Source organism: Phyllobates terribilis, unplaced genomic scaffold (assembly GCF_046119375.1).
Source record: "Phyllobates terribilis strain yellow unplaced genomic scaffold, ASM4611937v1 Scaffold_1049__1_contigs__length_452226, whole genome shotgun sequence".
In the NCBI taxonomy this organism is placed as follows: domain Eukaryota; kingdom Metazoa; phylum Chordata; class Amphibia; order Anura; family Dendrobatidae; genus Phyllobates; species Phyllobates terribilis.
Genome location: NW_027363809.1, coordinates 78,147 through 90,935, shown reverse-complemented (window position 1 = coordinate 90,935; position 12,789 = coordinate 78,147). Strand labels below are relative to the sequence as shown.

At 45.2% G+C, this 12,789-nt stretch overlaps 9 non-coding genes across 9 annotated transcripts; all 9 read right to left on the bottom strand.

Moving 5' to 3' along the window:
• Window positions 1-1,056: 1,056 nt before the first annotated feature.
• On the bottom strand, window positions 1,057-1,247 carry LOC141242660 (U2 spliceosomal RNA). Its single transcript, XR_012307058.1, has one exon. It is a non-coding gene; the product is annotated as a U2 spliceosomal RNA (small nuclear RNA).
• A 1,122-nt stretch (window positions 1,248-2,369) lies between these two features.
• LOC141242654 (U2 spliceosomal RNA) lies at window positions 2,370-2,560 on the bottom strand. The gene has a single exon (XR_012307052.1). It is a non-coding gene; the product is annotated as a U2 spliceosomal RNA (small nuclear RNA).
• Window positions 2,561-3,672: 1,112 nt separating this feature from the next.
• Window positions 3,673-3,863, bottom strand: LOC141242503 (U2 spliceosomal RNA). The gene has a single exon (XR_012306910.1). It is a non-coding gene; the product is annotated as a U2 spliceosomal RNA (small nuclear RNA).
• Window positions 3,864-4,983: 1,120 nt separating this feature from the next.
• Window positions 4,984-5,174, bottom strand: LOC141242502 (U2 spliceosomal RNA). The gene has a single exon (XR_012306909.1). It is a non-coding gene; the product is annotated as a U2 spliceosomal RNA (small nuclear RNA).
• A 1,119-nt stretch (window positions 5,175-6,293) lies between these two features.
• On the bottom strand, window positions 6,294-6,484 carry LOC141242501 (U2 spliceosomal RNA). The gene has a single exon (XR_012306908.1). It is a non-coding gene; the product is annotated as a U2 spliceosomal RNA (small nuclear RNA).
• A 1,120-nt stretch (window positions 6,485-7,604) lies between these two features.
• On the bottom strand, window positions 7,605-7,795 carry LOC141242651 (U2 spliceosomal RNA). Its single transcript, XR_012307049.1, has one exon. It is a non-coding gene; the product is annotated as a U2 spliceosomal RNA (small nuclear RNA).
• A 1,122-nt stretch (window positions 7,796-8,917) lies between these two features.
• LOC141242500 (U2 spliceosomal RNA) lies at window positions 8,918-9,108 on the bottom strand. The gene has a single exon (XR_012306907.1). It is a non-coding gene; the product is annotated as a U2 spliceosomal RNA (small nuclear RNA).
• A 1,120-nt stretch (window positions 9,109-10,228) lies between these two features.
• On the bottom strand, window positions 10,229-10,419 carry LOC141242776 (U2 spliceosomal RNA). The gene has a single exon (XR_012307145.1). It is a non-coding gene; the product is annotated as a U2 spliceosomal RNA (small nuclear RNA).
• Window positions 10,420-11,539: 1,120 nt separating this feature from the next.
• On the bottom strand, window positions 11,540-11,730 carry LOC141242775 (U2 spliceosomal RNA). Its single transcript, XR_012307144.1, has one exon. It is a non-coding gene; the product is annotated as a U2 spliceosomal RNA (small nuclear RNA).
• Window positions 11,731-12,789: the final 1,059 nt, after the last annotated feature.

Genomic DNA, 12,789 nt, shown 5'->3' with positions numbered 1-12,789 from the left:
CCACCTGGACTCCCGTTAAGAAGACATGCTGTCAACCTCTAGATCCCTCACATGCCTGCACTTTTCGGCTTGCTGCTGCTGCAATCCACGCGTTTTAGATCTGCATAACTCCACCTCTTTTAGCACAGTACCCTCAACCCCCGGCTGTTCCCACCCGCCTCAACACCGTTGGAAGGGAAGAGAACCAATTAAGGCGGGGGGGGGGGTGGAACGAGCAGCTGTCTACCCTTAGCAGGAGGGTTGCTGATTAATTACCTCTCCTGCTGCTGCTGCTGCTGGCTGTCCAGCAGCAGACTGAAGGTGGCTGCTGCTGTGCGCAGGTATATAAAGGCTCAGAGCCTATTATGACACGCGCAGCCAGCGTTCCATTGCCACATTCCGTCTACTGCAGGCGGGATACCTGGATGGCTGAATGTCACTGAGAAGCTCACAGAGACAGCCATAAGCAACAGTTTAAAAGAATGCCACAGACTAATCAACCAAACTTTTTGGGTTGGTTTCTCTTTTATAGTCTGCAGGCATTAAATGAAAGAAGTCAGTGTTCCAGCAGAGGGAGACAACGTTTCAGAAAAGGCATTGTAGCAAACCAAAAAAGAAATTTTAAGCGCAGCAGAGTAACCAGCTCACATACCTGTTAGCTCAGGTGAGTTTAAAAGGCTGCTGTTGATAACAAGGGCATTTGCTAAATAGATGGTGTGTGTGCAACAATATACTGAAAGGTCAATTATATTGTGCAGCTTATCTCACCACCTGTAGTTATTTAGGTGAAAGCTCCAAAATGCTTGCCTAATATGTCTGTTTATCCAAAAGGAAGTATAGATGGAGAGCTAGATAGATAGCATTGCATTACATTACATTACATGGCAATGCAATGCACAGTTGCTGAAGTTGAACCAAAATGAGCTTGTCATCTGGCTTCTGCAACTTTTAACATGAAAAATCCAATGAGGAGAAGAAAAGCAAAGCCAAAGAGTCCATCCCAAAATCCGACAAACAAGCAAAATGAACAAAAAGCATTGAATTCAATTCTTTCTGATTTTAGAAACTGCATTAAAGAAGGGGTGCACCGGTCCTGGAGATACTGCAATACCAGGTCAATGCGTGGAGTGGACAGAGCAAGCTCTTTTTCCATCTCCCTGTTCTAAAAGTCCATTTAATATATGGTCCCCAGATAGGGGACGTATCAGATATTAAACTGATAAGAACAGATACTACACTTGATCTTAGCCAAAAGGCCGAGAAGCGATAACCAGAATTGGTTTCCGACTACGGTGCCACCCAAGGATTCTGAAAAGTCCATTTGTGGAGATGGCCACCTGGACTCCCGTTAAGAAGACATGCTGTCAACCTCTAGATCCCTCACATGCCTGCACTTTTCGGCTTGCTGCTGCTGCAATCCACGCGTTTTAGATCTGCATAACTCCACCTCTTTTAGCACAGTACCCTCAACCCCCGGCTGTTCCCACCCGCCTCAACACCGTTGGAAGGGAGGAGAACCAATTAAGGCGGGGGGGGGGGGTGGAACGAGCAGCTGTCTACCCTTAGCAGGAGGGTTGCTGATTAATTACCTCTCCTGCTGCTGCTGCTGCTGGCTGTCCAGCAGCAGACTGAAGGTGGCTGCTGCTGTGCGCAGGTATATAAAGGCTCAGAGCCTATTATGACACGCGCAGCCAGCGTTCCATTGCCACATTCCGTCTACTGCAGGCGGGATACCTGGATGGCTGAATGTCACTGAGAAGCTCACAGAGACCGCCATAAGCAACAGTTTAAAAGAATGCCACAGACTAATCAACCAAACTTTTTGGGTTGGTTTCTCTTTTATAGTCTGCAGGCATTAAATGAAAGAAGTCAGTGTTCCAGCAGAGGGAGACAACGTTTCAGAAAAGGCATTGTAGCAAACCAAAAAAGAAATTTTAAGCGCAGCAGAGTAATCAGTTCACATACCTGTTAGCTCAGGTGAGTTTAAAAGGCTGCTGTTGATAACAAGGGCATTTGCTAAATAGATGGTGTGTGTGCAACAATATACTGAAAGGTCAATTATATTGTGCAGCTTATCTCACCACCTGTAGTTATTTAGGTGAAAGCTCCAAAATGCTTGCCTAATATGTCTGTTTATCCAAAAGGAAGTATAGAGGGAGAGCTAGATAGATAGCATTGCATTACATTACATTACATGGCAATGCAATGCACAGTTGCTGAAGTTGAACCAAAATGAGCTTGTCATCTGGCTTCTGCAACTTTTAACATGAAAAATCCAATGAGGAGAAGAAAAGCAAAGCCAAAGAGTCCATCCCAAAATCCGACAAACAAGCAAAATGAACAAAAAGCATTGAATTCAATTCTTTCTGATTTTAGAAACTGCATTAAAGAAGGGGTGCACCGGTCCTGGAGATACTGCAATACCAGGTCAATGCGTGGAGTGGACAGAGCAAGCTCTTTTTCCATCTCCCTGTTCTAAAAATCCATTTAATATATGGTCCCCAGATAGGGGACGTATCAGATATTAAACTGATAAGAACAGATACTACACTTGATCTTAGCCAAAAGGCTGAGAAGCGATAACCAGAATTGGTTTCCGACTACGGTGCCACCCAAGGATTCTGAAAAGTCCATTTGTGGAGATGGCCACCTGGACTCCCGTTAAGAAGACATGCTGTCAACCTCTAGATCCCTCACATGCCTGCACTTTTCGGCTTGCTGCTGCTGCAATCCACGCGTTTTAGATCTGCATAACTCCACCTCTTTTAGCACAGTACCCTCAACCCCCGGCTGTTCCCACCCGCCTCAACACCGTTGGAAGGGAGGAGAACCAATTAAGGCGGGGGGGGGTGGAACGTGCAGCTGTCTACCCTTAGCAGGAGGGTTGCTGATTAATTACCTCTCCTGCTGCTGCTGCTGCTGGCTGTCCAGCAGCAGACTGAAGGTGGCTGCTGCTGTGCGCAGGTATATAAAGGCTCAGAGCCTATTATGACACGCGCAGCCAGCGTTCCATTGCCACATTCCGTCTACTGCAGGCCTGGATGGCTGAATGTCACTGAGAAGCTCACAGAGACCGCCATAAGCAACAGTTTAAAAGAATGCCACAGACTAATCAACCAAACTTTTTGGGTTGGTTTCTCTTTTATAGTCTGCAGGCATTAAATGAAAGAAGTCAGTGTTCCAGCAGAGGGAGACAACGTTTCAGAAAAGGCATTGTAGCAAACCAAAAAAGAAATTTTAAGTGCAGCAGAGTAACCAGCTCACATACCTGTTAGCTCAGGTGAGTTTAAAAGGCTGCTGTTGATAACAAGGGCATTTGCTAAATAGATGGTGTGTGTGCAACAATATACTGAAAGGTCAATTATATTGTGCAGCTTATCTCACCACCTGTAGTTATTTAGGTGAAAGCTCCAAAATGCTTGCCTAATATGTCTGTTTATCCAAAAGGAAGTATAGAGGGAGAGCTAGATAGATAGCATTGCATTACATTACATTACATGGCAATGCAATGCACAGTTGCTGAAGTTGAACCAAAATGAGCTTGTCATCTGGCTTCTGCAACTTTTAACATGAAAAATCCAATGAGGAGAAGAAAAGCAAAGCCAAAGAGTCCATCCCAAAATCCGACAAACAAGCAAAATGAACAAAAAGCATTGAATTCAATTCTTTCTGATTTTAGAAACTGCATTAAAGAAGGGGTGCACCGGTCCTGGAGATACTGCAATACCAGGTCAATGCGTGGAGTGGACAGAGCAAGCTCTTTTTCCATCTCCCTGTTCTAAAAATCCATTTAATATATGGTCCCCAGATAGGGGACGTATCAGATATTAAACTGATAAGAACAGATACTACACTTGATCTTAGCCAAAAGGCCGAGAAGCGATAACCAGAATTGGTTTCCGACTACGGTGCCACCCAAGGATTCTGAAAAGTCCATTTGTGGAGATGGCCACCTGGACTCCCGTTAAGAAGACATGCTGTCAACCTCTAGATCCCTCACATGCCTGCACTTTTCGGCTTGCTGCTGCTGCAATCCACGCGTTTTAGATCTGCATAACTCCACCTCTTTTAGCACAGTACCCTCAACCCCCGGCTGTTCCCACCCGCCTCAACACCGTTGGAAGGGAGGAGAACCAATTAAGGCGGGGGGGGGGTGGAACGAGCAGCTGTCTACCCTTAGCAGGAGGGTTGCTGATTAATTACCTCTCCTGCTGCTGCTGCTGCTGGCTGTCCAGCAGCAGACTGAAGGTGGCTGCTGCTGTGCGCAGGTATATAAAGGCTCAGAGCCTATTATGACACGCGCAGCCAGCGTTCCATTGCCACATTCCGTCTACTGCAGGCGGGATACCTGGATGGCTGAATGTCACTGAGAAGCTCACAGAGACCGCCATAAGCAACAGTTTAAAAGAATGCCACAGACTAATCAACCAAACTTTTTGGGTTGGTTTCTCTTTTATAGTCTGCAGGCATTAAATGAAAGAAGTCAGTGTTCCAGCAGAGGGAGACAACGTTTCAGAAAAGGCATTGTAGCAAACCAAAAAAGAAATTTTAAGCGCAGCAGAGTAACCAGCTCACATACCTGTTAGCTCAGGTGAGTTTAAAAGGCTGCTGTTGATAACAAGGGCATTTGCTAAATAGATGGTGTGTGTGCAACAATATACTGAAAGGTCAATTATATTGTGCAGCTTATCTCACCACCTGTAGTTATTTAGGTGAAAGCTCCAAAATGCTTGCCTAATATGTCTGTTTATCCAAAAGGAAGTATAGAGGGAGAGCTAGATAGATAGCATTGCATTACATTACATTACATGGCAATGCAATGCACAGTTGCTGAAGTTGAACCAAAATGAGCTTGTCATCTGGCTTCTGCAACTTTTAACATGAAAAATCCAATGAGGAGAAGAAAAGCAAAGCCAAAGAGTCCATCCCAAAATCCGACAAACAAGCAAAATGAACAAAAAGCATTGAATTCAATTCTTTCTGATTTTAGAAACTGCATTAAAGAAGGGGTGCACCGGTCCTGGAGATACTGCAATACCAGGTCAATGCGTGGAGTGGACAGAGCAAGCTCTTTTTCCATCTCCCTGTTCTAAAAATCCATTTAATATATGGTCCCCAGATAGGGGACGTATCAGATATTAAACTGATAAGAACAGATACTACACTTGATCTTAGCCAAAAGGCCGAGAAGCGATAACCAGAATTGGTTTCCGACTACGGTGCCACCCAAGGATTCTGAAAAGTCCATTTGTGGAGATGGCCACCTGGACTCCCGTTAAGAAGACATGCTGTCAACCTCTAGATCCCTCACATGCCTGCACTTTTCGGCTTGCTGCTGCTGCAATCCACGCGTTTTAGATCTGCATAACTCCACCTCTTTTAGCACAGTACCCTCAACCCCCGGCTGTTCCCACCCGCCTCAACACCGTTGGAAGGGAGGAGAACCAATTAAGGCGGGGGGGGGTGGAACGAGCAGCTGTCTACCCTTAGCAGGAGGGTTGCTGATTAATTACCTCTCCTGCTGCTGCTGCTGCTGGCTGTCCAGCAGCAGACTGAAGGTGGCTGCTGCTGTGCGCAGGTATATAAAGGCTCAGAGCCTATTATGACACGCGCAGCCAGCGTTCCATTGCCACATTCCGTCTACTGCAGGCGGGATACCTGGATGGCTGAATGTCACTGAGAAGCTCACAGAGACCGCCATAAGCAACAGTTTAAAAGAATGCCACAGACTAATCAACCAAACTTTTTGGGTTGGTTTCTCTTTTATAGTCTGCAGGCATTAAATGAAAGAAGTCAGTGTTCCAGCAGAGGGAGACAACGTTTCAGAAAAGGCATTGTAGCAAACCAAAAAAGAAATTTTAAGCGCAGCAGAGTAACCAGCTCACATACCTGTTAGCTCAGGTGAGTTTAAAAGGCTGCTGTTGATAACAAGGGCATTTGCTAAATAGATGGTGTGTGTGCAACAATATACTGAAAGGTCAATTATATTGTGCAGCTTATCTCACCACCTGTAGTTATTTAGGTGAAAGCTCCAAAATGCTTGCCTAATATGTCTGTTTATCCAAAAGGAAGTATAGAGGGAGAGCTAGATAGATAGCATTGCATTACATTACATTACATGGCAATGCAATGCACAGTTGCTGAAGTTGAACCAAAATGAGCTTGTCATCTGGCTTCTGCAACTTTTAACATGAAAAATCCAATGAGGAGAAGAAAAGCAAAGCCAAAGAGTCCATCCCAAAATCCGACAAACAAGCAAAATGAACAAAAAGCATTGAATTCAATTCTTTCTGATTTTAGAAACTGCATTAAAGAAGGGGTGCACCGGTCCTGGAGATACTGCAATACCAGGTCAATGCGTGGAGTGGACAGAGCAAGCTCTTTTTCCATCTCCCTGTTCTAAAAATCCATTTAATATATGGTCCCCAGATAGGGGACGTATCAGATATTAAACTGATAAGAACAGATACTACACTTGATCTTAGCCAAAAGGCCGAGAAGCGATAACCAGAATTGGTTTCCGACTACGGTGCCACCCAAGGATTCTGAAAAGTCCATTTGTGGAGATGGCCACCTGGACTCCCGTTAAGAAGACATGCTGTCAACCTCTAGATCCCTCACATGCCTGCATTTTTCGGCTTGCTGCTGCTGCAATCCACGCGTTTTAGATCTGCATAACTCCACCTCTTTTAGCACAGTACCCTCAACCCCCGGATGTTCCCACCCGCCTCAACACCGTTGGAAGGGAGGAGAACCAATTAAGGCGGGGGGGGGGTGGAACGAGCAGCTGTCTACCCTTAGCAGGAGGGTTGCTGATTAATTACCTCTCCTGCTGCTGCTGCTGCTGGCTGTCCAGCAGCAGACTGAAGGTGGCTGCTGCTGTGCGCAGGTATATAAAGGCTCAGAGCCTATTATGACACGCGCAGCCAGCGTTCCATTGCCACATTCCGTCTACTGCAGGCGGGATACCTGGATGGCTGAATGTCACTGAGAAGCTCACAGAGACCGCCATAAGCAACAGTTTAAAAGAATGCCACAGACTAATCAACCAAACTTTTTGGGTTGGTTTCTCTTTTATAGTCTGCAGGCATTAAATGAAAGAAGTCAGTGTTCCAGCAGAGGGAGACAACGTTTCAGAAAAGGCATTGTAGCAAACCAAAAAAGAAATTTTAAGCGCAGCAGAGTAACCAGCTCACATACCTGTTAGCTCAGGTGAGTTTAAAAGGCTGCTGTTGATAACAAGGGCATTTGCTAAATAGATGGTGTGTGTGCAACAATATACTGAAAGGTCAATGATATTGTGCAGCTTATCTCACCACCTGTAGTTATTTAGGTGAAAGCTCCAAAATGCTTGCCTAATATGTCTGTTTATCCAAAAGGAAGTATAGAGGGAGAGCTAGATAGATAGCATTGCATTACATTACATTACATGGCAATGCAATGCACAGTTGCTGAAGTTGAACCAAAATGAGCTTGTCATCTGGCTTCTGCAACTTTTAGCATGAAAAATCCAATGAGGAGAAGAAAAGCAAAGCCAAAGAGTCCATCCCAAAATCCGACAAACAAGCAAAATGAACAAAAAGCATTGAATTCAATTCTTTCTGATTTTAGAAACTGCATTAAAGAAGGGGTGCACCGGTCCTGGAGATACTGCAATACCAGGTCAATGCATGGAGTGGACAGAGCAAGCTCTTTTTCCATCTCCCTGTTCTAAAAATCCATTTAATATATGGTCCCCAGATAGGGGACGTATCAGATATTAAACTGATAAGAACAGATACTACACTTGATCTTAGCCAAAAGGCCGAGAAGCGATAACCAGAATTGGTTTCCGACTACGGTGCCACCCAAGGATTCTGAAAAGTCCATTTGTGGAGATGGCCACCTGGACTCCCGTTAAGAAGACATGCTGTCAACCTCTAGATCCCTCACATGCCTGCACTTTTCGGCTTGCTGCTGCTGCAATCCACGCGTTTTAGATCTGCATAACTCCACCTCTTTTAGCACAGTACCCTCAACCCCCGGCTGTTCCCACCCGCCTCAACACCGTTGGAAGGGAGGAGAACCAATTAAGGCGGGGGGGGGGGGTGGAACGAGCAGCTGTCTACCCTTAGCAGGAGGGTTGCTGATTAATTACCTCTCCTGCTGCTGCTGCTGCTGGCTGTCCAGCAGCAGACTGAAGGTGGCTGCTGCTGTGCGCAGGTATATAAAGGCTCAGAGCCTATTATGACACGCGCAGCCAGCGTTCCATTGCCACATTCCGTCTACTGCAGGCGGGATACCTGGATGGCTGAATGTCACTGAGAAGCTCACAGAGACCGCCATAAGCAACAGTTTAAAAGAATGCCACAGACTAATCAACCAAACTTTTTGGGTTGGTTTCTCTTTTATAGTCTGCAGGCATTAAATGAAAGAAGTCAGTGTTCCAGCAGAGGGAGACAACGTTTCAGAAAAGGCATTGTAGCAAACCAAAAAAGAAATTTTAAGCGCAGCAGAGTAACCAGCTCACATACCTGTTAGCTCAGGTGAGTTTAAAAGGCTGCTGTTGATAACAAGGGCATTTGCTAAATAGATGGTGTGTGTGCAACAATATACTGAAAGGTCAATTATATTGTGCAGCTTATCTCACCACCTGTAGTTATTTAGGTGAAAGCTCCAAAATGCTTGCCTAATATGTCTGTTTATCCAAAAGGAAGTATAGAGGGAGAGCTAGATAGATAGCATTGCATTACATTACATTACATGGCAATGCAATGCACAGTTGCTGAAGTTGAACCAAAATGAGCTTGTCATCTGGCTTCTGCAACTTTTAACATGAAAAATCCAATGAGGAGAAGAAAAGCAAAGCCAAAGAGTCCATCCCAAAATCCGACAAACAAGCAAAATGAACAAAAAGCATTGAATTCAATTCTTTCTGATTTTAGAAACTGCATTAAAGAAGGGGTGCACCGGTCCTGGAGATACTGCAATACCAGGTCAATGCGTGGAGTGGACAGAGCAAGCTCTTTTTCCATCTCCCTGTTCTAAAAATCCATTTAATATATGGTCCCCAGATAGGGGACGTATCAGATATTAAACTGATAAGAACAGATACTACACTTGATCTTAGCCAAAAGGCCGAGAAGCGATAACCAGAATTGGTTTCCGACTACGGTGCCACCCAAGGATTCTGAAAAGTCCATTTGTGGAGATGGCCACCTGGACTCCCGTTAAGAAGACATGCTGTCAACCTCTAGATCCCTCACATGCCTGCACTTTTCGGCTTGCTGCTGCTGCAATCCACGCGTTTTAGATCTGCATAACTCCACCTCTTTTAGCACAGTACCCTCAACCCCCGGCTGTTCCCACCCGCCTCAACACCGTTGGAAGGGAGGAGAACCAATTAAGGCGGGGGGGGGGTGGAACGAGCAGCTGTCTACCCTTAGCAGGAGGGTTGCTGATTAATTACCTCTCCTGCTGCTGCTGCTGCTGGCTGTCCAGCAGCAGACTGAAGGTGGCTGCTGCTGTGCGCAGGTATATAAAGGCTCAGAGCCTATTATGACACGCGCAGCCAGCGTTCCATTGCCACATTCCGTCTACTGCAGGCGGGATACCTGGATGGCTGAATGTCACTGAGAAGCTCACAGAGACCGCCATAAGCAACAGTTTAAAAGAATGCCACAGACTAATCAACCAAACTTTTTGGGTTGGTTTCTCTTTTATAGTCTGCAGGCATTAAATGAAAGAAGTCAGTGTTCCAGCAGAGGGAGACAACGTTTCAGAAAAGGCATTGTAGCAAACCAAAAAAGAAATTTTAAGCGCAGCAGAGTAACCAGCTCACATACCTGTTAGCTCAGGTGAGTTTAAAAGGCTGCTGTTGATAACAAGGGCATTTGCTAAATAGATGGTGTGTGTGCAACAATATACTGAAAGGTCAATTATATTGTGCAGCTTATCTCACCACCTGTAGTTATTTAGGTGAAAGCTCCAAAATGCTTGCCTAATATGTCTGTTTATCCAAAAGGAAGTATAGAGGGAGAGCTAGATAGATAGCATTGCATTACATTACATTACATGGCAATGCAATGCACAGTTGCTGAAGTTGAACCAAAATGAGCTTGTCATCTGGCTTCTGCAACTTTTAACATGAAAAATCCAATGAGGAGAAGAAAAGCAAAGCCAAAGAGTCCATCCCAAAATCCGACAAACAAGCAAAATGAACAAAAAGCATTGAATTCAATTCTTTCTGATTTTAGAAACTGCATTAAAGAAGGGGTGCACCGGTCCTGGAGATACTGCAATACCAGGTCAATGCGTGGAGTGGACAGAGCAAGCTCTTTTTCCATCTCCCTGTTCTAAAAATCCATTTAATATATGGTCCCCAGATAGGGGACGTATCAGATATTAAACTGATAAGAACAGATACTACACTTGATCTTAGCCAAAAGGCCGAGAAGCGATAACCAGAATTGGTTTCCGACTACGGTGCCACCCAAGGATTCTGAAAAGTCCATTTGTGGAGATGGCCACCTGGACTCCCGTTAAGAAGACATGCTGTCAACCTCTAGATCCCTCACATGCCTGCACTTTTCGGCTTGCTGCTGCTGCAATCCACGCGTTTTAGATCTGCATAACTCCACCTCTTTTAGCACAGTACCCTCAACCCCCGGCTGTTCCCACCCGCCTCAACACCGTTGGAAGGGAGGAGAACCAATTAAGGCGGGGGGGGGGTGGAACGAGCAGCTGTCTACCCTTAGCAGGAGGGTTGCTGATTAATTACCTCTCCTGCTGCTGCTGCTGCTGGCTGTCCAGCAGCAGACTGAAGGTGGCTGCTGCTGTGCGCAGGTATATAAAGGCTCAGAGCCTATTATGACACGCGCAGCCAGCGTTCCATTGCCACATTCCGTCTACTGCAGGCGGGATACCTGGATGGCTGAATGTCACTGAGAAGCTCACAGAGACCGCCATAAGCAACAGTTTAAAAGAATGCCACAGACTAATCAACCAAACTTTTTGGGTTGGTTTCTCTTTTATAGTCTGCAGGCATTAAATGAAAGAAGTCAGTGTTCCAGCAGAGGGAGACAACGTTTCAGAAAAGGCATTGTAGCAAACCAAAAAAGAAATTTTAAGCGCAGCAGAGTAACCAGCTCACATACCTGTTAGCTCAGGTGAGTTTAAAAGGCTGCTGTTGATAACAAGGGCATTTGCTAAATAGATGGTGTGTGTGCAACAATATACTGAAAGGTCAATTATATTGTGCAGCTTATCTCACCACCTGTAGTTATTTAGGTGAAAGCTCCAAAATGCTTGCCTAATATGTCTGTTTATCCAAAAGGAAGTATAGAGGGAGAGCTAGATAGATAGCATTGCATTACATTACATTACATGGCAATGCAATGCACAGTTGCTGAAGTTGAACCAAAATGAGCTTGTCATCTGGCTTCTGCAACTTTTAACATGAAAAATCCAATGAGGAGAAGAAAAGCAAAGCCAAAGAGTCCATCCCAAAATCCGACAAACAAGCAAAATGAACAAAAAGCATTGAATTCAATTCTTTCTGATTTTAGAAACTGCATTAAAGAAGGGGTGCACCGGTCCTGGAGATACTGCAATACCAGGTCAATGCGTGGAGTGGACAGAGCAAGCTCTTTTTCCATCTCCCTGTTCTAAAAATCCATTTAATATATGGTCCCCAGATAGGGGACGTATCAGATATTAAACTGATAAGAACAGATACTACACTTGATCTTAGCCAAAAGGCCGAGAAGCGATAACCAGAATTGGTTTCCGACTACGGTGCCACCCAAGGATTCTGAAAAGTCCATTTGTGGAGATGGCCACCTGGACTCCCGTTAAGAAGACATGCTGTCAACCTCTAGATCCCTCACATGCCTGCACTTTTCGGCTTGCTGCTGCTGCAATCCACGCGTTTTAGATCTGCATAACTCCACCTCTTTTAGCACAGTACCCTCAACCCCCGGCTGTTCCCACCCGCCTCAACACCGTTGGAAGGGAGGAGAACCAATTAAGGCGGGGGGGGTGGAACGAGCAGCTGTCTACCCTTAGCAGGAGGGTTGCTGATTAATTACCTCTCCTGCTGCTGCTGCTGCTGGCTGTCCAGCAGCAGACTGAAGGTGGCTGCTGCTGTGCGCAGGTATATAAAGGCTCAGAGCCTATTATGACACGCGCAGCCAGCGTTCCATTGCCACATTCCGTCTACTGCAGGCGGGATACCTGGATGGCTGAATGTCACTGAGAATCTCACAGAGACCGCCATAAGCAACAGTTTAAAAGAATGCCACAGACTAATCAACCAAACTTTTTGGGTTGGTTTCTCTTTTATAGTCTGCAGGCATTAAATGAAAGAAGTCAGTGTTCCAGCAGAGGGAGACAACGTTTCAGAAAAGGCATTGTAGCAAACCAAAAAAGAAATTTTAAGCGCAGCAGAGTAACCAGCTCACATACCTGTTAGCTCAGGTGAGTTTAAAAGGCTGCTGTTGATAACAAGGGCATTTGCTAAATAGATGGTGTGTGTGCAACAATATACTGAAAGGTCAATTATATTGTGCAGCTTATCTCACCACCTGTAGTTATTTAGGTGAAAGCTCCAAAATGCTTGCCTAATATGTCTGTTTATCCAAAAGGAAGTATAGAGGGAGAGCTAGATAGATAGCATTGCATTACATTACATTACATGGCAATGCAATGCACAGTTGCTGAAGTTGAACCAAAATGAGCTTGTCATCTGGCTTCTGCAACTTTTAACATGAAAAATCCAATGAGGAGAAGAAAAGCAAAGCCAAAGAGTCCATCCCAAAATCCGACAAACAA